Source organism: Mixophyes fleayi, chromosome 2 (assembly GCF_038048845.1).
Source record: "Mixophyes fleayi isolate aMixFle1 chromosome 2, aMixFle1.hap1, whole genome shotgun sequence".
Classification (NCBI taxonomy): Eukaryota; Metazoa; Chordata; class Amphibia; order Anura; family Limnodynastidae; genus Mixophyes; species Mixophyes fleayi.
The window spans coordinates 250,053,015-250,061,470 of NC_134403.1; positions in this window are offsets into that span (position 1 = coordinate 250,053,015).

The following is an 8,456-nucleotide window of genomic DNA, read 5'->3' on the forward strand; positions in this document are numbered from 1 at the left end:
AATCTGATATGCTGAAATAGAATATTGGATGTCTGGACCCAAAATAACTCTTTGCATGAATACCTAAATTAACCTGATATTCAATTCAGATAAAGGTGTGACCAAATGAGAACAGGAGCAGGTAACTGAATTAGGTAAACCCTTTGTGCCTAGGTGCAAATCTTGGAGACTCTAATATAAAAATATGCATGGTCTTTATGCAAGTATATAGAAATATGACCTTCAAAAGGAAAATGTTGTCATAGTTCATATTTTGGGGAAATCTGGATGCCACTCCGTACTGAGGGGCAAAAACCACACAAGGGTTTTAAAACATAGATACCAACTACACAGGGAACAGCCATAATCACCTGTATTTCAGGATGAGATTGGATATTGTTGTAATCTCATCATATTTGGTATTTAAACGTGCGGGAGATTATGACCGTTTTATTGAGGGGGGTGTTATTTGTCTGAGATATATCTGTGAAAAATTACCAACAGGTCAAAACTTAGGAATAGTTTGACCAAACCTGAGGTAACACCCAGGGGACATTTCCGCCCCCACATTAGCATTCACACTGCCCCTGTGAATGCTGTCCCATTTGAGTTTGCTTAAAAATCTGTGTTCTGAGGGGAAAAGCTGTCAGACTTCTGGGGAAATCAAGTTACATTGATAAGCTGTCCATCTTCCTAGCCAAATTCCCGTTGGCCAGATGCAATTCATGTAAGTGCAAATCTGAATGTAATCCTTTTTATTTTAAACTGTTTTTGCTTGTTATGTCAAATTTATTAATTGTTATTCCTTATTTTTGTTATCTGTATGCCCTGTACCTTTTGTATATTAAATTTATAATTTAATAAATTGCGTCCTTGATACTCTAAAGAATCCATAGCCTGTTTAGAAGAGATTGTTTGTCCAGGTTACCCTGTGTGTGATTTGTTGATACATTTGATTAACAAGCTGTGTGTGCTTATATTTACATTTGGGTAACAGTCTGGAGGTGTGAAGAGTTAACCCTGTGTGTGCTGGTGTGAGTCTTGCTAGTTTGTGGAACTAGAAGCCTGTGTGCCAGAGTGGGACAGTATATTGGGGTCCTATTGCCCGTACCCAATAGGTGGTGGCTGAACTTTGAAGTGTCTGGGGGGGTGAGAGCGCTGTGTTTGGGGGCGATTCCGTAGGTCTATAACCTGTGTGATAGGTGAGAGAGACTGCGGGCTGAAATCGTGTGTGACCTCATACAGCAAACACCCCAAAGTCATGGCAGCTGGGAGCGTGTTCGTGACAGCCACCAATAGGTCGCAAGGCTTACTGATAATTAGTATTAGTAAGCGGTGCGATCTAACCGTACGGTATGGACAACCGTGAGTGTGAATTGGAAGAGCAGCTTGGAGGAATTATATTGGAAAGGCTGGTTGATTGTATCGACTTGGTGCTACCAGTTATAATAAACTCAACAGATTTTGTGGTAGAGCCGGGCTATCGAGGAGCTGATAGCCCTGGGGCCCACAGTGATATTTCTGTGTTAGGTGTCCTCGTTTGGTACGAGAAAAAGCGAGTGGACGCGGCTAGAGGAAATACGTCCACGGCCATTAAAGATCTCTAGCGGTAGATTGTTTGTAGCAAAGGGTTGAAAGTGTTTGTGGAAGTGTGGTCCGCATAGATTGGTACTGTTCAACATAGGTGCTAAGCATACACTATAGATGGCCAGGGTACTGCCTAAAGAAGGGCCTATTGGTTCAGCGAGGTTTCTTATGTGCAAGAAATATGGTGAATACACAACGATGTATTGCGACACGTGGGTCAAGATGACCAAGGATTGTGTTAGGCCTTTCCCAATAATAGGAAGTTTTAATTCAGAGGTACTAAATAATGTAAAAGATAAGGTGAGGTTGATTAAGTCAATAAAAGTGAGAAATAAACATAATGATTGTTTGAAATTGTGGAAAATGGAAGGCAACACGTGGCAGAGCAGTGAGTGCACAGCGGAAGTAGGCGTGGCGAAAAGCGCGCGCACAGCGGAAGTAGCCGTTGAGAAGCGTGGAGAACTTAGCGCAAGCGTGCCCCCGCCACCCTGTGTGGGGCACACTTGCGCTAAGCTCTCCTCCCGCCACTCTGTGTGGCGGGAGGAGTAAGTACAGCCATTATTAAAAACAAAAAAAAAAGGAATTTGCTAAGTTATATCCTGTTTTAAGTCAGTTTAAAACAAGTGTTTATGAAGAAGAAGATGAACCCACTGTAATTTCAGCCATTGCCCATGCTGTTAATATGCTAGAGGTTCAGCGTAAGTATGGAAAGGGGGCAATGGCTGAGATAGGTGAGAGTAGTGTGACCACTAGGAGGGATAACATCCAAAGTACTGAAGTAGTTACTCCTGTAGATAATCCTGAAGATAGTGAACCGGTGGGTACGTATCCAGTGATACAGATAGTGAAATAGCAACAGATTACTTCAGTAGAGGTAAAGCAGCGATAACACGGTTCACTGGGATATTAAACATAGGTGAGGATCCACATCACAGGGAGGTAGCTGTAGGGGTATTAATGGATGGTCTTAGGGAAAATTTAAAGACGAGGGTACAAACCTCATTACCTAACTGGAGAGGCATCACAGTAGATTCTCTTAGGGAGTCTGCTGTGGAGCATGACAAAAATATCTTTCGAAAAAAGGAAGAGAAGAGTGATAGGTTAATGACGGTAAGTCTACAGGCTCTAGAGGGAATGCATACACGACCACCAGCATACAACCCCCATAGCAAGAAACATAAAATAATCAGATGTTTCAACTGTAACGAAGAAGGACATTACATGAGAGATTGTAAGAAGGAAAGATTCAATGCACATAGGGGTGGGTCACGTAGATATCCTCCAAAGAGGAATTCACAAAGACAAGAAGACTCATACCTGCCCGCGCATGTTATAGCAGCAAATACTGTGCAGAAAAGCGATAGTCAGCACTAGGGGTCAGGTCATACCTGTAGTCTACAGCCAGTGAGGTTAACTGAGAGTCTGAGAGAAGAACCAACAATGATAATTGACATAGCTGGTAGGAAACAAACTTTTCTTGTAGATACAGGGGCGGCCAGATCTGTGATAACCTCTCCTTTCAATCTACAGGTGACCAGTAAAACTATTCCAGCTATGGGGGTAACGGGAAGAGTGTTACATTATCCTTTAACTGAACCCACAGAAGTTACTATTGGGCCCCTGCATACCAAGCGTTCGTTTCTCTTGGCTGCAGTAGCTCCTACTAACTTGCTGGGAAGAGACTTGTTATGTAAAATAAGATGTGTCATATACTGTACCCCAGATGGTGTGTTCCTAGATATACCAGAGAAGGTCATCCATGAGGTACAGGATATTTTGGACACCCCTCAAAGGTTAATGTTGCACTCTACCGTTATAGAACAAAGTCCATCTCAAGTAAAGGGGATGTTGCTGGAAATACCAGGTTCCCTATGGACCAGAGATGGACAGGACACTGGATTGATGGCAAATGTAGCTCCTGTGATGGTAAATCTAAAAAGTGGTAGGATAGTTCCAAAAATCCTACAGTATCTATTACAACCGGAGGTGGAACTAGGGGTATCCTAATCCTGTTATTGAGAGGCTGTTGCAAAAAGGGATTTTAATTCGTACATCCAGCACAGCAAATAGTCCCATTTTCCCTGTGAAGAAGAGTGGGGGGAGGGGCTATAGATTAGTCCAGGACTTAAGAGGAATTAATAAAATTGTTGAGAGCCAATTCCCCGTAGTGCCGAATCCAGCTGTCATCCTCATGCAGATTCCACCGTCTGCTAGTCATTTTACTGTCATTGACCCATGTTCTGCTTTCTTCTCAGTCCCTCAGTCCCTCTTCACCCTGCCAATACTTTTTTGCATTCTCCTACCAGGGAGTGCAATACACATGGACCAGACTGCCCCAGGGGTTCATTGACAGCCCCAGTATTTTCTCCCAAGCCTTACATGACTGTTTGCAATCCTTTCAAGCCCGCAATGGGTCTGTTCTAATTCAATATGTGGACGATTTGTTGCTGTGCTCTGATTCTTTTTTGTCATGTTTACATGATACTAAATTGTTGTTGCTTCATCTTTCACAAACAGGGCACAAGGTGGCAAAGGATAAATTCCAGCCATGTCAGACTAAGGTAAAATACTTAGGACACTGCCTCACCGAGGGGCTAAGACACCTGACAACCGACAGGATTGAGGCTCTACAACACATGATTCTGCCGCAGAGCCAGAAGCAGATTTGTACCTTCCTGGGGATGTGTGGATACTGTAGATCCTGGATCCCAGGTTTTTCTATTCTGGCATTACCATTGCAGGAGCTAGTCTCTTCCTCAAAACCAGAACGTGTTGTACACACAGAAGAGTCAGAGCAAGCGTTCTTTAATCTTAAAGATAGTCTGACTAGAGCACCTGCATTGGGAATACCTGATTATGAAAATCCTTTTGAGCTATACTGTACGGAAGCTGATGGTTGCGCAGCAGGTGTCCTCGCACAGAAACATGGTGAAGCTAGCAGACCGGTAGCATACTACAGTGCACAATTGGACACTGTGGCAAGATCACTCCCAACATGTCTCAGAAGTGTAGCAGCGACAGTTCTACTGGTAAGTAAGAGCGAGGATGTAGTATTAGGACATGATTCAACTGTCTATACACCTCATGCTGTATCCGCTCTGTTAAATTCAGCCCAAACCAGACACGTTTCTTCAGCTAGATTCACAAAGTGGGAACTAGCTCTGATGGCACCCTCAAACATCACCATCAAACGATGTAGCACCTTAAATCCAGCTACATACCTTCCATATGTGTCTCTAGAGACACAAAGGGTGGGAGGTGAGGAGACCCTGGTCGATGATGAGTTAGGCAAGAGTACTGACACGCATGATTGTATGGAATACCTGAACCAGACCTTAACTGCCAGGCCCGACATACATGACACCCCCTTAGAAAATGTAGATTTTACATTTTATACAGACGGGAGTTGTCATAGACAGACAGAGATGGGAGAACTATGTACTGGTTATGCTGTTGTAGACGATCAGGATGTTGTAGAAGCTAGACCCCTTGGCCCACCTCACTCAGCCCAGGTGGCAGAACTAGTAGCATTAAGGAGAGCTTGTGAGTTGGCAAAGGGTAAGTCAGCTCATATATACTGACTCTAGGTATGCCTTCGGGGTAGTGCACGATTTTGGGGCCCTTTGGCGTCTTAGAAACTTTACAACAGCAGCAGGCACGCCAGTGGCACACTCACATCACATAAAAGGACTTTTGACAGCGATACAGTTACCCAGGACAGTAGACGTCATAAAGTGTAAAACCCATACCTCTGAAGAAGACCCGGTGTCATTGGGCAACAACAGGGCAGACAAAGCTGCTAAATGGGCAGCAGGGCAACCTATGACTGTATCGACCGAGACTATGATGGTTTTTCAGACATTAGACATGCAGAAATTAATTGAAATGCAAGATTTGTGTTCCCTGCAGGAAAAGGCGGTCTGGAAGGCGAAGGGATGTGGTCAAGAGTCCTCAGGACTCTGGAGAGATGGACAAGGTAAGCCTGTAGCTCCCAGAACATACTATCCAAGCCTGACTGAAGCAGCACACGGTCTGACTCACCTGGGTAAAGAAGGTATGTGCAAACTAGTGAGAGCATAGTGGTGTGCTCCTGGATTTTCCTCTCAGGCTGGTAAGAAGGCAATGTCATGTCTTACTTGTTTGAGGAAAAATGTTGGGAAAACTATTCCAACTGAGCCATCCCACATCCCTCCTACAGACGGACCTTTTCAGGTAATACAAATTGACTATATCCAATTACCACCTTGCAGGAATCTAAAGTATGTGTTAGTATGTATTGAAGTGTTTTCAAGTTGGGTAGAAGCATATCCGGCAGCCACTAATACTGCTGTGTTCACTGCAAAGAAAATTGTACAAGAGATTGTGTGTAGGTTCGGTATCCCTAGAATCATTGAAAGTGATAGGGGTACCCACTTTACTGGTGATATCTTCCAAAATATGTGTAAGCTCATGGGAATCAGTAGCAGACTTCACACCCCTTACCGACCACAAGCCAGTGGTAAGGTGGAAAGAGTAAATGGTACTATTAAGAACAAGCTTGGTAAGATAATGGCTGAAACTGGGTTGGCGTGACCTGAAGCTTTGCCACTAGTCCTCCATAGCATCCGAACCACTCCTAGACCTCCTCTTAATCTGTCCCCCTTTGAGATACTGTTCGGCCGACAACCTCATTTGATCGTGAGTCTGCAAGACGACTTAAAGTGTAATAATGAAGTGACTGTACAATATCTTATAAATATGAGCAGACAGCTAAAGCAACAACAACAAAAACTAAAAATGCTGTTACCTGGTATGCCAGAAACAAACTGTCATGATGTTGAACCTGGGGACTATGTTATGATCCGCAATTTCCAGCGATGGAGTGGCGGTTTTTGTTTTTCTTTTGTTCCAGGATTTTCCTTGTTTTTACTTTTCTAGGACACTCTTTTTGTGAAGGAGGATGGAGAACAGAGGCAGGTTCTGGTAGTGATACCGATGAGATGGAGATCGAGGAAAAGTTACTAGAGTACTCAGAGCAGTCCAATATCAAGCTTGGTCCAGGGGTTATGAAAAGGTCTGCTAGCTCGGGAACTCAGAGACAGTGTGAGGGGCTCTTGTCTGATGAGTATTGTATCTGCAAGTTCTGTGACTTCCTAGTTGAAGAGAAGTGCATCCAGCGATGCCAGTCCACTAGTAATCTGGACTTGGGCGGGCATCCTCTGGAGGATTATCACTCCCTAGTGGGTAAGGTTCTAAACCAAACTGAGTGCTGGGTGTGCTCACATATGCCTCAGGGACAGCATGACATAGGACTAGTGCCATTCCCACTAAACATCTGAGGTACTAGAATTGAGGGGAGGGAGGCCCATAGAAGGGAGGTACAATAACACTAGGTCCCCTAGTCTGAAGCTTCGACAATACTCCTTAGACAGATCTTTACTGTGCCTAAACATCTCTCATGCAAAGCGTCTGGAGAATTGGGAAGCTGACCTATCAGATCAGACAATGGCTCACCACACTCATTTTGGAGACTTGCAAGGTCACCAATAGGCAGGACTGTTGATGGACACCACAAATTAGGGTGTGAAACTAAACATAAGAAAGTATCCATTGGAAAGGTCTCTATAGGAAATTGTAAGAATGTCATCCATGCTGACACGTGTCTCGAACAAATGGAGACACTAGGCATGTGTAGTTTTGTCAAACCCTTATATGAAATAATTAATGGGCATACTGTTCCTTATGTTCTCCCTGATGATGTGTACTTTGTTTGTGGGAGAAAAGCTTATTCCTGGGTGACTCCGAGTTCCAAGGGCCTGTGTTTATTGGGTAAACTGGTTTCTGAAATCATGACTATTACTCTCGAAGAAATGGTCACAAGACTACATCACCACCATACATACACACACAGTACGAACACCGTGGCAAGAGAAATATGATTACTGGTGAGGAACCCATAGCTACAAAATTGATTAGTGAAACCGCTGGTTTTCAAGTTATGGTTGCTCTAGACTTCACCAGGACCGCTCGGAGAACTTTAAACTTTAAATATATTCAAGACCTAGCTAAATTGATAGACAATATCACCGAGATGTATGATGACACTTTCAGGTATACTGGAAGGGAGCTACAAGCGTACAAGGAGTTGGTGCAACATAGGTTGGTACTGAATTATCTCACCTCTATTACTGGTGGATACTGTGTGACTTTGGCCACCCACTCTGATGTCAAATGTTGCACATACATCACCAATAATGCAGATGACCCCAAAGAGGTTATAGATCGGACGATGGATGAAATTCTGCAACTGAAATGGGAATTTCAAAGGAACCATAATTCTTCGTTATATGAGGTCGGGGAAAAGGTGGCAGGTTGGATCTCATGGTTGAACCCTGTGAAATGGTTCTCTGGTCTGGGGGAGTGGGTACAGGAAATGGTTGCTAGCGTAGGTAAGCTCCTTCTCCTTATACTGGGTGTCATCTTAGCAATTGGTTTATGTGTCAAATGTGTTCCCACTGTGTCGAAGTGTGGAAAACAGTCTTCTGGGAGAAACACTGAGAATGAGACTGAAAGGGTGGTGAGTGATACCGAGATCATGGTCTGTGAAGAAGTGTTGTATAATCCTGAACTTGAAATGGTGATTATGTGATAGTTTATTACACTATCAAAGGGTGGAGCTGTCGAAGTCAGCAAATTGGATAAAGTCATCTCAATTAATATCGAGCAAACTTAGTTGTCTTTGTCCGAAAATATGCGTAGAGCACGCTACAGCGTGGAAGGGCGTGTCCAGCCGCAACACGTAGCAATAACAGTTTTTACATTTTTGTATACATTCGCACAAACACACACATTTGTAAATAGTACACATTAATCGTAGTTGTAACACATAGTTATTTATGTCGAAATATAAT